Consider the following 21,269-nt stretch of genomic DNA (forward strand, 5'->3'; position numbering starts at 1 on the left):
ACGAGCCCGAGAATGAACAGGCGTGGAGCCCCCTTCTCCAAACATCCATGTCGTATAGATGCTATGCATAGTTGCTCAAAAGATGTCTGTCTTTTGCGATTGGCAAGCTTTAGGAAAATTGTGTTTGCTTTTTTCTGTAGTTGGGCGAACAAAATGAAGCCAAGCATCGTGATGGGAAGGACAACATTGTCAACAAGGACTTACCCAGCCCACTGGCAGGTGCCCTTCAGTCATACACTTAGCTTGAGTTGTCTTAATCTGCCCTGTTTTGTGAAAATGTATCCCCACTAAGTTAGCTTCAGTTTTTGAAAACACAGTGGAGTGGAGTGTCTGGGAAGGTGTGAACCATCAGAAAAGATTTTTTTGAATACATAAGGCATGAAGATGGCTTTTCTCCTGGGTAAGAAGGACATCAAATCAGCTCAGGTGCAGGGCTGAATTTGCAAATCAGCACAGGGAGCAGATGATTTGTGAATGGTTCTTGGAGCTTTGATGCTGTTGGTGGCTTTGGTTTTCCGTGATTTTTTCCCAAATACATAAGATGCTGTCATTGCCAAGAAACACCCTGCAGAGTTGAGACTCAGGATTTCTCAGGCATGTCTTTTTTCCTTTTCCCAGCAATTCATTTTTTCTGTGCTGGGTTACAAATCTACCCTGGACCTTTTCACAGCTCAGTGATTTTCCAAGGATTCAGCTTTGATCACGTGCTTTGCCTCTTACCTGGCATGTGGCTTCCGTGGAACGAATGCTTCTGAATTCCTCCGCTTACAGTTCTCACTGGGATTGCTTATATGTCCTGAGGCTGATCCAAATTTCACGCCTCCTGGTTCTACAATTTAAGATGCTAATCATGACCACTGCGTTCTTCTCTGCATTATTGCCCTTTCCATTAATATTATCATTAGGCATCCAGGTTTTTTTCCCCATTTGCCTTGCAACAAGCTTATAATGAGCACCCACTGTCTTCTGGGAACTCTCTGAAGTCCTGGGAAATTACTGAACGGCCCCTGTCCGCGTGGAAGTTACAGTCTTGGGGGGGTGGGTTGTGCACACGGAGGTAGACTGTTCCACTCCAGCAGGATAAATGCCGCAGTGCAGTCGTGATGTAATCGTTGCCTGCACGGGAAAGACTGCCCAGTTTGCCTGTGGAAGGCCTCCTCGTGGAACTGTGACCCTCAGCTCGCGGGGTGGGCAGGATGGGGCCGCTGGAGACGGGAGGAAGGGCATTCCAGAGTAAGGAAACAGCATTTATAAAACCGCAGAGGCATGAGAGGACATGGCGTATGCAGGGAATACTGAGCTGGCACGGCTGGGGTGGGTGGACGGGGAGGGGAGAAGAAGGACGGAGCTGCGGCGGGAGAGCTCACCGCGAGGGACCTCGTGCGCGATGCCCAGGAGCGTGGCGGTATCTTGAAGGTAGTGGGAGGCCACGTGAGGTCATATGTACAATTTAGAAAGGCTGCTCTGTCTGCAAAGTGCAAAGTGGGTTGAGCTGGGGTACGACCATTGCCAGGAAACCAGTTAGGAAATTACTAAAAGGCAGAACACACGAGATCTAGGACAGACTGGCTGTGACAATGAAGCATAGCCCTGACACGGGAAACTGAGGGTTGGCTGGTCTCATTCTGGAAATTTCCCCAAAGTCCAAACGATGAGCAAACTTTGAATGGAAAAGAGCGTTTTCTCTACACTGAGCCTCACGCACCCACCACGGCTTCCTGGGCCCAGAGAAATGAGTTAATGGGCCCGGATGTTACAGGAGGCCGGTGCTGTGTAGGGCAGAGGGCTGGCCTTGCAGGGGTCCCCTCCTCAGAAATGTAGCCTCCGGTCATTTGCTTTCCTCCGGCACTGAAGTAAGTGCCTGCCTGTCTGCGGTGAAGGTGTATCTCTTTCTCCTTCTCTCCTTGTTCACCCGGCCTAGATGATGTGTCGCCCTGGATCTCTGCTGAGCCCCAGTGTCACCCCTTAGGAGGCAGGGCAGAAAATGTGTCTTTCCCGGCGGCGGAGCTTAAAGTGGAGACAATATCAGAAATAATAACAGAATTGCTGAGCGTTAGAGGCCCTTGTCACTGTTAGAAGTACCGGTTACAAGTACCGTTACAAGCACCATTAATTGCCCCAAAGTATTCCCTACTCACACTGAGCAGATACTGAGCTGAATCTTCCTTGTGGGTCATTCCTATGAGTAGGTGCTCTTTTCTTTTTTTCTTTTTTTTTAAATATAGAATAATCTTTCTTTTTCTTTTCTTTTTTTTATTGGAGTAAAATTACAATGTTGTGTTAGTTTCTGCCGTGCAATGAAGCGAATCAGCTGCATACATACCTATATCCCCTCCCTCTTGGACCTCCTTCCCACCCCCCTATCCCACCCATCTAGGTGGTCACAGAGCACCGAGCTGAGCTCCCTGTGCTATACAGCAGGGTCCCACTAGCTATCTATTTTACACATGGTAGTGTATTTATGTCAAACCTAATCTCCCAATTCATCCCACCCTCTCCTTCCCCCCTCTGTGTCCACATGTCCGTTCTCTACGTCTACGTCTCTATTCCTGCCCTGCAAATAGGTTCATCCGTACTCTTTTCCTAGATTCCACATACATTCATTAATATACGATGTTTGTTTTTCTCTTTCTGGCTTACTGCACTCTGTATGACAGACTCTAGGTCCATCCACGTCTCGAGTAGGTGCTCTTTTCAGCCCCATTTTGCAGGGAGGTAAAGATGACAGGGACAAAGGGAAGGGAACTTAAGTCCGTGTCTCCTGAGTTTTTTCTAGGGGGCCACACGGAATAGGATGACGTTGATAAGACAATCACCCCGTGCTGGGGTCAGTGGAGAGGCTGCCATCTCAGGCCTGGTCACTCACTCCAGCCCCACCCCAGGGCAAGGGGACAGCATCTGGGTCCACGTGACCCCTGTCCAGTCACAGCGTGTGAGACGCTCTGGGCAGGTCCCACAGGCAGAGAGTGACAGAGCTGGGATTCAGACCCGTGTCTATCTGACCCCAGCATCCACCGTATATCCCTCCTCCTTCCACTTGGCAGGCGGGTGACAGGTCCCGGATAGTGAGATCTCACAGTTCAGAGGATCTGGAAAAAGCAGCCCGCTGGGGTTTAAGTGAGGATAGACTCATGTCAGACTAGCCAACTTCGGGTGCCCCTAGGACTTTTCTGCCTGGACCTGAAGTAACTCCTGGGATCCAGACAGGACTCAAAGTGTTCCAGTTTAGTTTCTGCCAGGCCCGAGAAGAAGAATATGCCAGAATATGTATCGTGTTGCAAGTTCAAGTCACAGCCGAATGAATTTATTGGCACAGAAATCAAAGTTTGCCCAATAATTAATTGAGGATAGTTGAATATATTAATTAGTTTTAAAGACTCTGCTTCCCACTGTCTCTTTTCCCCACATCAGCTCGCCGTCTTCAGAGGTGGAGGTGATGGTCAGCCTGATAAGGGGGTCAAGAGACAGCTCCAAGGGACCATCCATCTACCTTCATCTCAAGGTCAATAAAATCATTAAAATTTCATAGGTTGAGAAAAGAAAGTACAGGGCAGTGATGACTTAGGCTAAAGCCAAAAGTAAAGAAAAAAGGACCAGACCTTCCCAGTCTGTTCTGTCTCCTGGATTATATATGATTCATGAGTAATATTAGCTCTGCTCCAGACAGCAAAAGTGGTTGGCTTGATTATGTAGTTCATAATCTTCATGAACAAGCAGGGAGTGTGTATGGAAATGGGAGAAACAAAACAGAATAAAAACAAACAACTTCAAAAAAAGAAAAAAGATGAAAGAAAAATTCCTGGGGAGACATATAGGAGGTAGACCTAGAAAAGTCAACAATAAGCAAAAAATAACCTAAGGTCAAGGGGCTCAGAAAAGTCCATTCTCTGCTCCAGATGGAATGATCCTAAGCCATCCTCGCTGGTTTTGTTATGAAGGATGTTCAGAGAACTTTCCCCATCCTCGCTGCTGCCTTGTCAGAATCCACGAGCAGACAAAGGGAGCGATGCCCTCGCCCCTGAAACTCCCTGGGTCTGTTTGAAAAACAGCACAAAGGAACCAAGAATAATGCAGACAATGGGCAACTTCAAGACTGCTGAGAATCCAAAGATGTTCTACCCCAAGTAGTTCCTTCTCGAAAACTCTAACTAAGGGCTTTAGCTGTTAAAATAAAACTTAACCCAATACCATCCCATTAAAAAACAGAGCATTGAAACGAATTCTTTTTTTGGCAGATTTTTACAAGATTTTAATTTTATACTGGAGTAGTATAGTTGATTCACAATGTTGTGTTAGTTTCATGTGTGATTCAGTTATACATATACATATATCTACTATTTTTCAGATTCTTTTCCCATATAGGTTATTACAGAGTATTGAGTGGAGTTCCCTGTGCTATATACCGTAGGTCCTTGTTGATTATTTTATATATAGTAGTGTGCACAACTAATTTTAAACAATCATTCTAAGGGTTCATTAGAACCCTCGCTCACTCATCGTAGGAAAGAAGAAACTAAGGGCTAGAAGGGTCCAAGACTTTCCAGTGTCCCCAGGTAAAGCAGGAACCTGAATTCACCCAACAGGGCTTTGGATCTGTAACTTCCTCACTCAAGGAAGCCTGTTGTTTGTTCCCTGTTCCTGTTGTTTGTTCCTAACTCAAGGAAACCTGTTGTTTGTTCCCCAGTGTGTGGTCTGCCCCGGTGGGCATGTGTCTGCCCAGGTTCCGACCTGCAGTCATTCAGCCTTGTAAACATTCATAGAGGTAGGTGACCCATTTAGGCTTTAAGAGAACATTCTTTTTGAATACTCTGAAATATACAAGCCAGAAATCTCCATGTATTCAGAATTTTCCAATGTCCATCCGTGGCCTTCCCTCTCTTCCAATTGCACAAACACCTATGTTTTTTAGCTCAGGTTCAGGAATTGCATCTACCAGGGGGTATAAATGTGCCACCGTATCCCCAGGCAGCAGATTTAAATATGCAACACAACACGGTTGAAAGCAACAGGTTGGTACGTCTTTGCAGCGGGAACCACCACAGCTCTCTCAGGTGACTACCCTAGGGGAAGACTCATGATTCACTGCCCTTGATTAAACGCTCGGGAGCTTTCTGGCTCCGTCCAGATCTGCCATTTGTCCTTGAGGAGCTTGACAGAGCTTGGAAACTATGAATAACTGTTGCTAGATTCTCGCAGGCAAAGACTCCCCGAAATGTGGCCTTTTGGGGTCCGAGTCACTGATAAGATGTTGGGAGAGATAAGAGTAATCCCTGGCTTGCGTTGGAAGGCAATCAACCGTGTCGGGGATCAGGGGATTCAGAGGTTCTGAGGGGTTGGACCTCTGATGAACTATGCATGGGGTGGAGAGGGCAGGAATCGGATTCAGAGAGAAGTCACAGGAGTGGTCAGGGGATCAGCCGGAAGACCTCTGGGGAAGCCCATGCTGTGCTGGGCTTTCCAAAGTGGGAGGTCCCTGTCCCTACCTTGCAGAAATTTCAGGCCCCTGGGAGGACAGACAGGTGGGAATGAGAGAGGCTTGGGAGGGGCACATTCTACCCGACGGGGCTGGGCTCTCCCCTCCCACCCAGTCTGCTCCCAGAGTGGCCCCAGTGGGATGGGTGGGGGGGTGTCGAGGAGAGAAGGCTCGTCCCCTCTCCCAACTGCTCCATCCCCTTAGATGGAGAGGAGAGGGCAGCTCTGAGAGATCCTAACTCAGACTGCTTACCTGGACCATTCCGAGCATCCCTTTAGAGCCTGGGGCTCTTGCGCTCCTTTATCCAAAACCATTGTGAGTGAGAGCACGGGGTTTCCTTCAGGCGGTGCGGGCGCTCACCGCTGTCAAGACACGGACAGGATGGAGTCCCCTGGGGCAGGAGTCCAGCTGAGAAGTGGAGAGAACTGTGTCCAAGATTTGGATTTTATTCACCTTTTTATTAATACATGATTTCCTTTGGCCTGTGGTGCTATTTGCAGTTTTGGACTTCTACAGACAAGGATGTTTCTTTAAGGACCTGGTGGCAGTGAGAGGGGGGTGTGGGGAGGGTAGGGAAGGGGGCCCAGGCCAGGCTTGTGCCTGGAGCCATGTGAGCGGAGAGATTCGTCACTCAGGGCATGAAGTGGGCAAATTCCTTCCCGGGAGTTGACTCTCGTGACAGGGAAGGGAGGCTGAGAAACAGGCTGTCATTTGAGAAGGTCGCCGAGGGATGTGGGCTAAAATTGCTCCCTAACATGGGAAGGGCTGGTTTTCTCATACCTGCTGAAGGCAAGAGGAGAGTAGATTCAAATCTCAGCCTGAGGATGTGGGTTAGGTATCAGGGGGAATCTGGGTGCTGAGAGGCAGGAATGGGTTTCAGAGCGTCCGTCTCTCTGGGGGAGGGGTTCAGGGGCTGCCTGCCCACAGGCAGGGTGGACTTGGAGTCTTTTCCCACCCCAGGTCCTGGAGGGAGCAACCATGAGCCCCTCACTCTTGGTCTTGTGTTCTGGCAGCAAGGAGGCGAGTCCCCAGCGATCCCACTGCCTTTGGTGGCTCGAAGGGGCAGGTATCTGATTCTTAGCTTAAGTGTGGACCCGGGACAGACACTTCCGGCCACCTCCCCTGGCTAAGCCTTTCTTCAGGCCGCCTGGAAGCACCCCATAAACCAGCCGCCTGGAAGCTTCCTTCCTGCCCAGGCCCCAGAGACCCCAGAGGTACCATAACCCTGGCAACCAAGGGGTCAAGGCCCCATCTCTTCCAAGCATCCCCTCCTCTCCCTGCTGACTCCTTACTTGTACTCTTGTTCTTTCCCCACCCCCTGCCTGATCCCTGGTCCCCACCTGCAGCTACCAGACAGAGCTGCTTGGGGAAGCAGGCCTCTTTAATCCCCTCGGCCGCCTGCTTTACTCGGGACAGAGCCTGGGCGGAAGCTGGTGGTGCAGGGGGTCCTGTCTCTGCCGGCTTAGCCCTGTGGGTGAGGGGCCGCAGGGACTCCAGCAGCCAGACCGCAGGCAGGCCAAGCTCCCAAGACAGACACAGTAAACGCCATGCATCTGGTGACTAGCGACCAGATGCTGAGCCATTTCCAGGCCCAGCTGTGACGGGGGATGGAGAGAAGGCACGACACCCACAGAAAGATGCTGGTTTTGCCTGTGCACTGTGGACGCTCCCTGGTCCCCGGCCCGGAGTTAATGAGAGTAATCCCGGGCAGGGTGTGCAGTGGGATTGCGGCGCAGGTGCGGGGAGGGCTGGGGAGGGGCGCAGTCGCAGGAGCTGGGTCAGCTGGTCTCCAGGGTCCTGTGTGCATGGGGTCCAATGGGCGGTGCCTTCACTTTTGTTCAGAGAGAAGCTTCTGGAATCCCTGACTTAGAACTAGCAAAGAGACTTCTTGAGTTCTTTAAGCTGCCTCTTCCTGCATTTAAAAATTCATCCGTTTCTACATTTATTCACTCCACACAACGAAGCCTATGGAGGGTCAGGCACTTATCTGAGACAGATAGTTATCACTTCTATTTTATTTTTTAACTTTTTAAAAATTATTTTTATTTTAATTTTTAAATTGAAGTATAGGGGATTTACAATGTTGTGTTAATTTCTGCTGTACAACAAAGTGCTTCGGTTATACATATATATACACTCGTTTTTCCATATTCTTTTCCATGATGGTTTATCCCAGGATATTGAATATAGTTCCCTGTGCTATACAGTAGGACCTTGTTGTTTATGCATCCTGTATATAATAGCTTACATCTGCTAACCCTATTGCTTCTATTTTAGATGGTCAATATAGATAAGATCCTTCATTGGAAACCTGCTGTGCATCATATCATCCTTTCCATCAGAAATTTCTTCCTTGTGTCTAGCTGAACTCCCTCTTGCTACGATTCCAGCTCACTTTTCTATAGTGTGTCACTCATTCGTCTGAAATCTCCCAAACGCTCCGTCATTTAATTTGTATGATGGCCTCGGGAGGTAGATATGTTATTATTGTCATCTGACAAATGGGAAGACTGCAGCTGGCTTTGTGCCCAGCCGGGGGTGCAGGCAGGGCAGGTTTCCTAGGTCTGCCTGAAGTGCTAAAACTCTCTGAGCAACGCCCTGGGTAGGAGCCAGCAGGTGCGGCTTGGGAGGAGGCCGAGTTCGGCTCGCCTCGGGCCTGGGGGAGGACCTGCCCTCTCTCATCGTGGCATTGCTTCCCCCCACCATCTTTAGCTCCTGGTGCCCTCTACTCACTGCCACTTGTCAAGGTCACCCCTTGTTGCCATGGCTTTCTCAGCCCTTATCGCCATCTATAATTACCCTGTTTATTTGGTTCCTTTTTGTTATCTGTCCTGTTCTCTCCACCTCCCTGAATACCAATCTCGTTCCTGCTCTATCCCCAGCTCGCAGCACGGAGCTGGGCATGTGATAGACTCTCAGTAAATATTTATTGACAGAAGGAAAACAAGGAAGGAACAAGCAGAGAAAGAGCAAGCAAGGAAGGAAAGAAAGAGGGAAACAGAGGAGGGCCTGTCTTTCCCCAAGGCCTTCCTGCCTTTCCTCCCTGACCCTAGACCAGAATTGATTCAATCTTTATGGAGCTTCTGGTAGAAGGATCCAAGAAGACTTGGGTTCCCATCCCAGCTCTGCCTCATCTGAGCTGTTTAACCTCTCCATACCTCAGTGCCCTTCCTTGTAAAATAGAGATAATTATACCTACTTCATGGGGTCGCTGTGAGGATTGAATGGACTAATTTCTGCAAAGCCCGCAACACAGTCTCTGGCATGTGCAGACATGCAATAAGCGTTCATTCTTTTTCCTCCACAATGATTTCAACCCTTCCGCCCCAATCCTGTAAAGCAAAATCAAACCCTGCAGCGTCCCTCCAGCCACGTGTGAGAGGTGCTCTGCCTGGCTGGAAGGGGATCTTTTAGGGAACACACCGCCCGCCTTCCGTCTGTGCCAAAGAAAGTCACATTGGAAGGGATGCATTTTAATGAGTTTCTTCCAATAACTAAGCGGAAGGTGGACACATATCCCACCAGAGGAAGCTACAGTAGGCTGAATTCTAACTTCCTAGCTCCGGGAACATGGGTCAATAACTTGGCTTCTCTGACCTCTGATTTTCTCCTCTATACCCTGGGAATAATGATGATACTGTGTAAGTCACAGAGCAGCTGTAACTGTTGAGTTTACACATGGAGAGTGCCCAGAACATAAATGTTCGCTATTGTTGATCTGTGGGTTAGAGGAAAAACTACCCTCACACTAAACTAGATTCAAGAAAGCTTGATAGAACTTTCTTTCTTTCTTTCTTCCTTTCTTTCTGTCTCTCTCTCTCTCTTCCTTCCTTCCTTCTTTGTGCGAGATCTTAGTTGCAGCAGTCGTGCTCCTTAGTTGCGGCACGTGGGCTCCTTCGTTGTGGCATTAGAACCCTTGGTTGCGGCACGCATGTAGGATCTAGTTCCCTGACAAGGGATTGAACCCGGGTCCCCTGCATTGGGAGCACGGAGTCTTAACCACTGCGCCATCAGGGAAGTCCCTGATGGAACTTTCATTAATCGCCAGTTACTTTTGTACATCTTATCTCCTTTTCTCTTCAGATAACACGGGAAGATTGACCCGCTTCCCATTCTTCATTCATTCATCAGTTCACTCATTCAACAAACACTAACTGTAGCCAGAGAGACAGATAGCTTTCTGACAGTGGTTAACTATCCATAAAACATGGTGGTGTGCAGATGTAGAAAACAAACTTATGGTTACCAAAGGGGAAGGGTGGGGGAGGGATAAATTAGGCGGTTGAGATTAACAGATACACACTGCTATATATAAAATAGTTAAACAACAATGACCTACCATATAGCAGAAGGAACTGTATTCAATACCTTGTAATAACCTATAATGGAAAAGAATAAAATATTTAGATATATACATATATACGTATAACTGAATCACTTTGCTGTACACCTGAAACTAACATGATACTGCAAATCAACTACACTTTAATTAAAACAAACAAGCAAACATGGTGGTGTGTAGGTGACTTCTTTAACAGCCATTCTCCTGTGTCTTTTTTTTTTAAAATTTTTATTTATTTATATTTTATTTTTGGCTGTGTTGGGTCTTCATTTCTGTGCGAGGGCTTTCTCTAGTTGCGGCAAGCGGGGGCCACTCTTCATCGCGGTGCGCGGGCCTCTCACTGTCGCGGCCTCTCTTGTTGCGGAGCACAGGCTCCAGACGCGCAGGCCCAGTAGTTGTGGCTCGTGGGCCTAGTCGCTCCGTGGCATGTGGGATCTTCCCAGACCAGGGCTCGAACCCACGTCCCCTGCATTGGCAGGCAGATTCTCAACCGCTGCGCCACCAGGGAAGCCCTTTCCTATGTCCTTTATTTCAGGACTCACCACTGTATTGCTTGTTCCCTCGGAGCGGGGGTTTTCCACTGGGTACCCCTGCTTGGTCAAGTGTCCCCTCATTTCCAGCTGCTCTTGCTGGCCAGGGCTCCCTACCGTCCTCTCCATCACCCAGACTCCCTGAGCCTTGCACTTCATTGGATCTATCTCATTCACATTTTCGTCAGAGCCTCTGAGCTTTGAATATATTTCAGCTGCTTCTACACTTTTAAAAACTTTAAAACCCTTGACCAAGTAAATAAACGCTAAAAATGGTAAAAAAAAAATTTTTTTTTTTTTTTGGCCACGCCATGTGGCATACAGGATCTTAGTTCCCCGACCAGGGATGGAACCCACGCCCCCTGCATTGGGAGCACAAAGTCTTAACCTCGCAACTTCCAGGGAAGTCTCCAAAATGGGTAGTTTTTTGATCATGGAAACGAACACTCAGAAACACATCTATTTCTTACACACATTTCCATGCACAATATTGAGTTCAAAATACATGAAGTTTATGTGCCACCGCACACTGTAGAAAACCTAAACTTAACTTTAAAAGATTAGGGGGGAAATGCCCACAAATGCATATGATAGGAGCATGCACTATCTCCCTGTCACCTCTTAGACTTGGCATTTATGAATTCACCACGAGTTGTTTTCATACCATCATTGGATGTTTACTTCGTCATTAGTTGCATGAACAAGTAAAAATCATGTTCAGCTGCATCTTGGAGGAAAATAGCTTCTCTCTCTCTTTCTCTCTCTCTCTCTCTCTCTCTCTCCCCCCTCTCTCTCTAGAGGGGCAATGGAGTCCAGTGGGTGGCACTGGATATAAAGTTGTGAACAGATCACACCACGTCCCCGTGCTTGTGCACTTCCAGCCAGAGGAGGGCATGAACTTTTACTCTTTTGAGAACTATTTGTAGAGTTTCTCTAATGGTGGATCTGGGAGCTGAGAATTCAGAGGAAAGCAAGACAGGCTGCTTTCGTGGAGTGGATATATTCGACTAGAGGGGAGCTAGACAAGAAGTGAGCACATAATAAATTGGCAGATAAATGAGATGACATCTGATATTGATGAGATGCGAGCAGCGGGGTTGACTGAGGCCACGGTGCTACCTGGGATTGGATGCTGAACGGCCCTCAGAGGAGGTGACCACGGAACTGAGTCCTGACGGACGGAAAGGAGCCAGGACAGCCCCAAAGGAGGGAACAGCAGGTGCGAAAGACCAGGGCAGGGGTAGTGTGGCACGTGGTCTGAGCAGCACCGTTGGTGGAAGCACAGTGACGTGAGGTAGGTCTGGGCAGAGCCCGGGTTATACAGGACCTTGTGGTGGTTAGGACGAGGGGATGCCAAGGAAGGCTTCCGCCAGGCAGCAACACGATCTGATTTACACCAGAAATACCTGCCTCTGACCTGGCGAGTGTGTCCGGGTGAGGAGAGAGAGACAGCAGAGACATGAGTGAGCAGGTGGTTTCTGCAGCTAAAGCAGGAGTGATGGTGGTTTGGACAGCAGTGGCAGTGATGGAGATGGAGCCAAGGGGACAAAGAGCTTCTGAATATACTTTGTAGGAAGAGCAGAGAAGACTTGCTGATGGATTGGATGTAGGGATGAGAGACAGAAAAGAAACAAGATTGAATCAAGTTTTCCTCAAATGTTTTGCCATTGACAGAGCTGAGGAAGGCACGAATTCAACAAAATAAATATATAATAAACTCTATTTGGTGCTAAGAAAGAAAAGAAGAGGGTGCTAGGGACATTTTTTAAGAGTAGAATCTCAGCCACAGATGCCCGGTGGAGATGCACCTCTCAACCCCACCCAGGGCTCTTGGGGTCTGAACTCCTGCTAAGAGCTTTTGGAGAAAGGATTGTGCCAGGTGCCAATCACAAGCCCTGTGCTCCAGCAGCCTCTGCTTCTGGAAGGCTGGTCATGCTAACCTCAGAGGAAATTCAATTGGTCTGGCATAATTGGATCTTCGTGGTCTAATCTAATCTGGTCGTTTTATGGGCAATCTTTTTCTTTTTGATCGTCAATCTTTCCCCCCAGCTTTGTTATTTTTCCCTAGCAGCCAGATAAACAAAGTCTTCACCCTTTGGGCTTCATGTTTGCAAACACGCTCCTTACAGGCCCCCTTAAAGCAACCAGGAGCCCGCTGCCTTCCCCTCCCAGAGGTTCTGGGGGGAGAGCCTTCTTGAAGAGCCAGGCAGGACAGGGCTAACAGAGGCAGAAGAATACTGCCCATGGCCTGGCATCTCCCCCCGCGGGGCCACACGCCCGCCCCTGCATTTTCTCTGCAGCTCACGTGGGCCCTTCCGAGTCTGTCCTTGGATCTGGCAGGCGAGCCAGCCGCCTCCTCCAAACCAGACCCGGGAGTTCAAATTATTCCTCAAATGCCAAATCAACACTGGCTGTCTCTTCATGAAGGCTCCTCAACTCTGCCAAGCACGGAAGGAAGCTGACCTCACTGAAGTCCCCACGTGCTGGACTCTCTGCTGTGTGTTCTTACACTGAAGCCCGTCTCAGCTTGTGAAACAGGCATTCTTATCTCCATGTTCATGGAGAACACTCAGGTTCAGAGAAGCAAAGTCATTTATCCTGTTGACAAGTGGAAGGAGTGGGGTTTAAACGGAGTCCACACCACCTTCCAGCCTGACCTTCACTACCTTTATGACACCTGCTGAACCCCCTCTTTGCTTTGCCAGCCCCACCTACTGGCCTTCTGCAGTGATGTTCTCAGTCTTAGCGCCCACAGCTCGGACCCCACACCCCACAGGCACCGGGGAGCCAGCATTTCGGTCAGTGCTAAGCCCACTGGTCTTTGCAATTCCTAGTGGCCTTCCTTCCATCCTTGCTTCTCCATCTGGCCCAGGGGAGCCCGAGCAAAGGGGACCAAGCCAGGACTAGGGTGATGCTGTGAAAAACCCATTGCTGAAAATGGGTTCAGTTATTGGGAGTGTGGATGGACTGGAAAAATGAACCAGGAAACAGTGGCTTTGGCTCTGCAATTTAGGGCTGTGCAGAGCAGCAAGATACACAGACAGAAAAAGAAAGGAAGGAAGGAAGGGAGGAGGGAAGGAAGGAAGGAAGGAAGGAAGGAGGGAAGGAAGGAAGGAAGGAAGGAAGAAGCAAACATAACTCACCACAAACTCCAGGGTCTTTATTGATCCTAAGCTTTTCTTAGTGACTTTCCGTTTTGTCTTGTTTATTTCCAGGTTTAATAGATTACATTGGGAAATTAGGTCTGTGAAAACGCAGGCAGTCAGCTCAGACGGGCATCAGTCAGCAGCAGAGCTGGAATTCAAGTCTGACTCCAGACCACGTGTTTCAAGGCCAGCAGAGACTCCGGGGAGGCTGTACAGGCCCTCCAGGTAGACTGGCCTCTTCTTCTTTTTGTAGGAAGTAGTTCTCACCACGGGACAAGGGCCATACTTTAGTTTCTTTGCCCCCAAAATGTCATTTATTTGTCATGATCCAGGATTGGTCCTGATGGTGTGTCATCAAACAGGTCATTGTGATACATGTTAATGCAGGTGAGGTTTTTTTTTTTTTTTTAAGGTTGGCAACTGAAAATAGAGAGGGGTGACCCGTGTTCAGGAAGCGTACATGGAAATCCAGCCCTGCCCTTGAGAAAGGGGCCGGGCCAACCTCCGGGAATGCACAGTGGGTGGTTTTCTGTCCCTCCTTTGAGAGGCCCTGAATTTGGCCTCCACACAGCTCCTCCCCCCAGCTGTCACCAAGGAGGCAGCCAAGACCCCCCCTCCCATCCTAAGCTGCTCCACGCCCCCTCCTCCCTCCTCCGTGTGTGTGGGCAGGCGGAAGGACGTGGGGGAATGTGGCCTCACGAGTGGTTTCAGTGATGCGATGGGACTCTGGCTCATCTGTCAGGTAGCTGAGTGTCCACAGCGGTCGGTCTAAGAATGGATAACTAATGTCACTGACTCCAGGAATACAACAAGGGCCATGGGCAAGGAACAAAGGTCAAGAAAAAATGAAGATTAAAAAATGTACTGAGTAAAGGGGACTGCCCTGGCGGTCCAGCGGTTAAGACTGCACCTTCCGATGCAGGGGGTGCGGTTCTATCCCTGGTCGGGGAGCTACGATCCCAAGAGCCTCGCAGCCAAAAAAACCCGAAACATAAAACAGAAGCAATATTGTAACAGATTCAATAAAGACTTCAAAAATGGTGCAGATCAAAAAAAATATTAAAAAAAAAAAAATGTCCTGCGTGAAGGAAAGAGCAGGAGAGAATGGAACTGAGCTCCCACGAGGGTGAAAGAGGGTGAGGGAGTGTGGGCAGGCGTGGCCAGCACAGTGGACCGAGGGGCAACCTGACGAGGCCAAGGCCACATGAATTCCCGTCTGCCTCCGGGCGACCCATCAGATGGCGCGTGGGTCCGCAGGCCTGTGGTGCTTGGGGGACAGTAGACCTGCTCCCAAGCTCAGGACCTTGGCCCGACCTCCTTCCCTGGGAGCTGTGAGGGGCGAGTGGGCAGAGCTGACCCGGGGCTAAACCCTGAGCTGCCAGGTCAGGGTCACGGCGTGTGGGACCCAGGCCAGGGTGGATGGCGGGGCGGCACCACGCTCTGCCTCGGCTGCTCTCCCAGTCACTGCCGGCCGGGCTGGAGGAGAAGGGCTTGTCCCATGGATGCCGGGAGAGGCGCAGTCTCTCCTTTGCAGGCAGAGTGCATGTTGAGGGTGAGGATGGACAGAAGCATCTTTGGGCGCCTCCAGACTCTTATGACCAAGGAAATAATTTGGATGTGGTGCCTCCAGAATCACGGTGGCACTTGCTATAGGAGGAGGGGGCCAAGGTCAGCCGAGGGCCCTACAAGGGCCGAGGGTGGTGTTTCCGGCTGGCGCTGGGAGAGAAGGGAGGAGAAGAGATGGAGAGGAAGGAATTGGAGAGGCAGGACACAGATGGGGGCAGTTTGCCAAGTCCTGCCGTGCAAGAGGTACTTGATGTGGATTTTTCCTGTACCGGCTCTATTGAAATAGTACAATATGATACGACACAATACAATATTGATATAATATAATATAAAATAATATATAATTCCTATACCATGAAATCCACCCATTTAAAGCTACAATAGTGGATTTTGGGTATAGTCACAAAATTGGACAACCATCACCACCATCAATATTAGAACTGTTTCATCACTTCAAAAAAGACACTCCGTACCCATTACAGTCACTCCCCACTTCCCTCTCCCCCCACCACTGGGAACTACTGATCTAACTTTCTCTCTATGTAGATTTGTCCATTCTACACATTTGTACAAATGGAAAAACTCCATATCTGGCCCCTTTCACTTAGCATAATGCTTTCAAAAATTCACCACTTTGTAGCATGTATCAGTACTTCATTCCTTTTTTATGGTCGAATAATATTCCATTGTATGGACAAACCCCATTTATTTATTGATTCATCGGTGGATGGACATTTGAGCTGTTTCTAATTTCTGGCTGTTACGAACAATGCCGCTATCAACATTTGTGCACAGGTTTTTGTGTGGACATGTATATTTTCCAGTGAATCCCCTTGGCAACAAATAGGCGTTATAATCACCAATTTATTAGGAAAAACTGCGGAGAGGTTAAGTAACGTTTCTGAGACGGAAAAACTTCTTGTGATTCAGTTTGATTACGACTAGAAGGGCAAATAAGAGGAAGTGAAGTGGAATTTCACTTCACATTTTCCAGGACACTGTACACACCAGTGAGTAAAAAGAGAGGAGAGGAATGAGGAAAAGTGCGTCAGCAGGGCTGCCGTGGGCTCCGTGGACCCTCTCGGGGGCAGGTCTCGGCGAGGCCTCAGGTTTGCCCACCCTGACCCGGCTCTGAGTCTGGGGGAGGCCCTCCTCCTGCTCGCTCTCTTGTTTCAGGGGCAGACACTTGCCAAGAGCCGCGCAAGACAGTTGCTGGCGTAGCTCGTCAAACTGTGAGGAGGCGGGTGGGACGTCTCTGCAGCAATGTCCCCACTCTGAGAGGATCCCCTGGGGTGGGCCCTGCCCGGTGACAAGAAGAGCCCCAAATAGAGGAATTCAGCACAGGCCCAAGGACGGCTCTAGGACACGGAACTACAGGGTCATGGGGGCTGCTGAGTCTGCCTCCCTCTGCCTCCAGGGCTTTCCCAGAAAGTTCTTGGACGTGGGAGGGTGGGTGACGTGCCGCCCCATTAATGCAACTCCCTTGGCTCGGCGGAACCCAAGCCAAAGCTGGTAATCATTGACCCTCAGAAGCTCCCGGGGCAGAGCAGCAGAATCCACAGGAGGGTGGGCTCTGCAGCTAATCCCCTGCCCTGTGGTTAGAGCCTTGCCCTTCTCATTACCTTTCTGGGAAGCATGCTGCTATTGCAGCACGGACACTGGTGAAGAGAAGCCCAGAATTTAAAGGCATCACAGATAATGACACGGTTGGATCTTTCATTCAATGTATGGCTGTAACTTGACAGAGAAATTAGAGCTGGAGGTTGCATTCCTGAAGGTGTTAATGGCTGGATCACTTTCCATGCCTAAGTGCTGCCTGAGCTCTTTCTATCCATCTGTAATAGATATGAATGGGCCCATTTTTCAGATGAGGAAATCGACACACTGAGAGATTGGATGGTACCCCGAGTTAGGGCTAGTGAGTGACTGACTCCAGATTCAAACCCCACACACCCACCTCTTAAATCCTGCCCCGTAGACCCGTTGCTGGGACAGTGACAGGAAACAAAAGCTAGGATATAGGACTGAAAGGCCCCCAGGGGTCCCCTCCAAACTCAGGAACCTGGGGTTCTGCACCTTCTCTTTGCATGTCTCTTGGAGCGGGGATGGACCAACACGACACCCTTCACCTGTGGGCACAGCATCATGACTAATAGCCCCCCAGTGCCAAACTTGAGGCGTCAGAATGATTCCTCTATATTATAAATCTTCAAGGTTTGGGATTCTATATGTTTTCTTAAAAATCATGTGTGCTTTCTGGTTGCAGACACTCAGGAAAGCATGTTCAGGGTCTCTAGTCCACATGGAATTCATTCCTTTTTGGGGCTGGAAAGACTGAATTGATGTAATACCAACCCAAACCACAGAGAGCTAGAAGGGTCAGACTAATAACGGGGTCTCTGCACACATATAAATACAACTTTTGGTAAACATTAAACTCTTTTATTAAACGTCAGTGCCATTTGAGGCGGGTGCTTGAGAGAGATTTAAAAATTATTTTATTACATATGTGTCCAGTTTTCAGAAAAACAAACTACACTCATCCCCCAATACACATACTTTTACAAGCCAAACAAGTGAGAAAATGATTTTTTTATTTGAAAAAATGATTCTTTGCTTTATAAACTTATTCAGTAAAGGATTCCTTTAAATATCTAATATTCTAGTGCATATGTCATACAACTTACTATACACAAGCAATTTCTGTTTATATACTATCTTTCGAGAACACAATTTATTGGTTTTGGTTTCAGCATAAGGTTTATATCTAGACTTGTATAATGATCTTTTCATTGTAATGGATTTCTTTTGAATAGAAATGAGAATAAAAGGCCATGAGACTAGAAATGCCTTTGGGTCCTTGTGTTAATTTAATTCTCAGCTATAGGTTCATCAGAAACTAGAATTCAACGGTTAGTGCAGTGACCCTCAGGAGGTCTGGCCTGAGTGCGTGGTGGAGGCCTGAGAACTGACCCTCCCACCCTTTCCATGGCGGAGGGTTCCATCTGGTCCTGGGACAGACTGAATGGAATTTCACCCAGGATTCTCTAGGGACCTGTCATCTCTCTCCAGGTGATAACCATATTTGTTGTGTTTTACTAGGTATCTTCCATACTGTGTTTTCACCCCCAATCTTGAGCCCAGCAAAGGCAACTTGGCAAATTCCAAGCCCAACAACTGGAATCCCAAAGCCAGCAGCTCTTGGGTCACTGCAAATTCCAGTCATACATGAAGCTTTGAAAATCATCTCCTGCAGCTCTTCAGACAGAGGCAAGTGACTTCATGTCCACACTGGACTCTCAGTAAACAAGCCAGTGGACAACCCAGGTTGCAGGAGATTTCACACTTGTGGCTGGGCAGACACTGTGGGCTTCTTGCCCCAGAAGGTCCCTGCTTCAGGGCACCATTGCACTGTGCTCTAGAGGGCGCTGTTCACAAAGGATACAGCTGGGAGGCCCTCCACCCAGGTCTTAATGACCATTTCACAGTCTGCTGAGGCTTTTCTCAGCCCTGGGCTTCCCTTCCTTCACTTTGAGCTGTGCATCCTCACGTTTCCCTTGGTTTATCCTCTTCACTTTGGCTCAATCCACGCATAGCCAACAAAGCCATGCCTTCTTTTGGTAAAGTACAGAACTCCCTGAAGTTGAGAAGATAGACTCCTTAGAAAATCTTTAGAATAAAAGCCGAGAAGACCCAACTCTGTGACTGTGAGTTTCTCTCATCCTCTAGGGTTCTCTCACTCTGTGGTCACCACCCACAGCCCCCAGGGATGTGTGACTGTCCCTTCAAAACTCTGAATCAGGCAGAGATGAAGGGACCCCCCTAACGGGGGTCCCTTTGCAGAACCGAGACATGCTAACATTTCCAAAATACTTTAAAAAACAACTTTGAAGAACAACAAGGAAACAAAATTGAAAATACACATAAAATTAGTGTCAACTTCCAAAGCACAGGTTTCCTACTCCACAGCAAAGGCATGCTGCCACCAAAGACTGGTGAGACCCTACGGACACCTGGCTTGGGGCCAGCCTCACAGACTCCCAGGCTGGCTGTCCTGGTGGGAATATCACATCTCTTGATGCTTCCTGCTGGGTCCCAATCCAGGTGCCAGGAAGTGATACAGGTCTTTGTGGGGAGAGTAGAATTATCTTAGGATGACCAACGGCCCTTGTAAACTAGTTAGCTAGATAGAACTTTAAAACTGAACTTGAACATTTTAACTTCTTTTGGTGACTTTGTATACTTAAATTTGTTCCTTCATTTTCACATCCTGATACAAAAGCCTGCAAATATACATATGCGAGTGTGACTTCTGGAAGCAATGGTATGGAATCGTCAATTGGTTATGAAACGGCTTTATGACCTCTTAGTTACACCTCTTCCGTGTGCTCTTCTGCCTTTTGGGGTGTCAGTGCCTTCCAGCCAAAGAACACCAGGAGCACCCCAGCAGCTGAACAAGTTGGCTTGTTGCAGCTAGTACGCACCTGCACCCTGAGGAATTGTGGGGGCCTCGCTTGAGAGAGTGTTAGGAAGCACATAAATAAGATTTGGGCTTGTTCTAGGTGATTTGGGAGAGTTAAGGAAGCAATACGCTACTCTGGGTTAGATGTCAAGAAATAGGGGTAATTCTGTGATCGAATATGTTAATAAATCTTATTATCTAGAAGCAGAGAAGACCCGTGTAAGGCTAAAGCTGTTATTGGTAAAGAAGCAGGGATCACTCACAGTGCCAGCACAGGGGGACATTTGGTCATTTTCATGGTTTGGACAATGTTCATGTTTCTGTCTGTGTTCAGACATGATTCTGATGTTGATATCCTGTGAAACTGGGTTCAACAAGAGAACACCAAGACCCAGCTGTGAGCCCCAGGACAGCTCGCGACAACACCGAGACCCAGATGTAGTGCCAGGCTGGCTCCCAGCCGTCTGGAGCTGCTTTCTCCTTTTCAACGGCGTCTGTAGATTGTCAGTGATACAATCATATGCTACTTAATGTCTGTGGTAAGAGAAGAAGGGCATCACCCCTGGTAGTGCACCAAGGAAAATTCTCTCCCTCTATCCTGTTCTCACCTCTCCAGGATAAGGCTTCTGCCCTGATGATGGACAAATCCTTTATACAAATGTGTTTGGCTTTCTCAGGTCTTCTATTCCACAGGTCAGGATGGGCTCTGAAGCCAGTACAGTTCACAGACATCGACGTGTTGTCAGAACCTTTGTCACCCTCTCTCTCAGGAGCCTTGTCCCTCACCTGGGTGTCATTTCCCCACACAGCCCCTGTGACTCTGCAGAGCAGACCCTCAGTGGCCTGGGTCGGTGATGCCTGGTTAAGCTGCTGCACAGGTTTAAATTTCTGAACTAATAATAACAGTTGCTACTATTTATTGTTACTACTATTTATACATTTATTGTGTAATAGCTGTGTTCTAGGAACTTTGCATATGCGATTGCATTTAAAACACACTACAGCCTTTGAGAGCACATTCTTACAGTCATTTCACAGGCGAGGAAGCTGAGGCTCAGTTAGCCTAAGTGGCTTTTGCTCAGGTCACCTGGCCATCAAGTGACAGAACTGGGATTCAAGTCCATGTCTGTGCTCAGCCCAGCTGGACTTCCTCCAGTCTACCCGCTGCCTTGGTTCTTACCTGTGCCATGAACATCCTGCGCCAGGGCTCCCACCCCCTCTTGATCCCCATGCATGGCAGATCTCTATAGTTATTCGGGTGATACTTCTGGACCGGCAGCCTCCGGAGATGCCTACAGAAGCCGGTGTGCCTTAGGAGAGCACCAACACCCCCAGACCTTATGATTCACTGGCTCTTGTTCCCAAACTCTCTTCTCTGGAAGGAACCGGGCACCTAGGAAAGTCTGTGCTGCATTCCCACCCTGGACACAAGCAACTTGTGGCTTCACAGGGGAGGGGGCCTGTGAGGACACTCGGCCCCAGGGAAAGGTGGGGTATTACTGAGGTGCAGTCCCAAATCTAGCCTGGAAGGGTCCTGATGCTCATGCCCTTTCACATGCCCATGAGGCCAGGAAAAATTATTTCCACCAGCCTTGCCAAGTTCTATGTAAGAACCCAGGCTGAGCCCAAGGGAGCAGGCTGGTAGCGCTAAAGACATCAGAGGTGATTTCTCTGGGAATATGGAACAAAGAGGAAATAATGCCCTCTGTTGACAATAGGTCTCCATATAAGTATCCCCAGGAGCTGGCTG

General features: G+C 48.7%; 1 protein-coding gene across 3 annotated transcripts in view; it reads left to right on the forward strand.

Annotated features, from left to right (window-relative positions):
- The window catches only part of KCNJ1 (potassium inwardly rectifying channel subfamily J member 1), a 30,414-nt gene that overhangs the window by 710 nt on the left and 8,435 nt on the right, over positions 1–21,269 (forward strand). Inside the window, exon 2 of one of the 3 annotated variants that reach the window (XR_011075480.1) lies at positions 18,160–18,243. The exons of 1 other annotated variant lie outside the window; for it this stretch is intronic. The gene's annotated coding sequence lies outside the window, so the exon portion shown is untranslated. Of the gene's footprint in view, positions 1–13,597; positions 13,717–18,159; positions 18,244–21,269 lie in introns of those variants that run through there. One more of the 3 variants, XM_068556425.1, reaches the window with a different exon arrangement.

This window comes from Eschrichtius robustus, chromosome 11 (assembly GCF_028021215.1).
Source record: "Eschrichtius robustus isolate mEscRob2 chromosome 11, mEscRob2.pri, whole genome shotgun sequence".
NCBI classification, from domain to species: Eukaryota; Metazoa; Chordata; class Mammalia; order Artiodactyla; family Eschrichtiidae; genus Eschrichtius; species Eschrichtius robustus.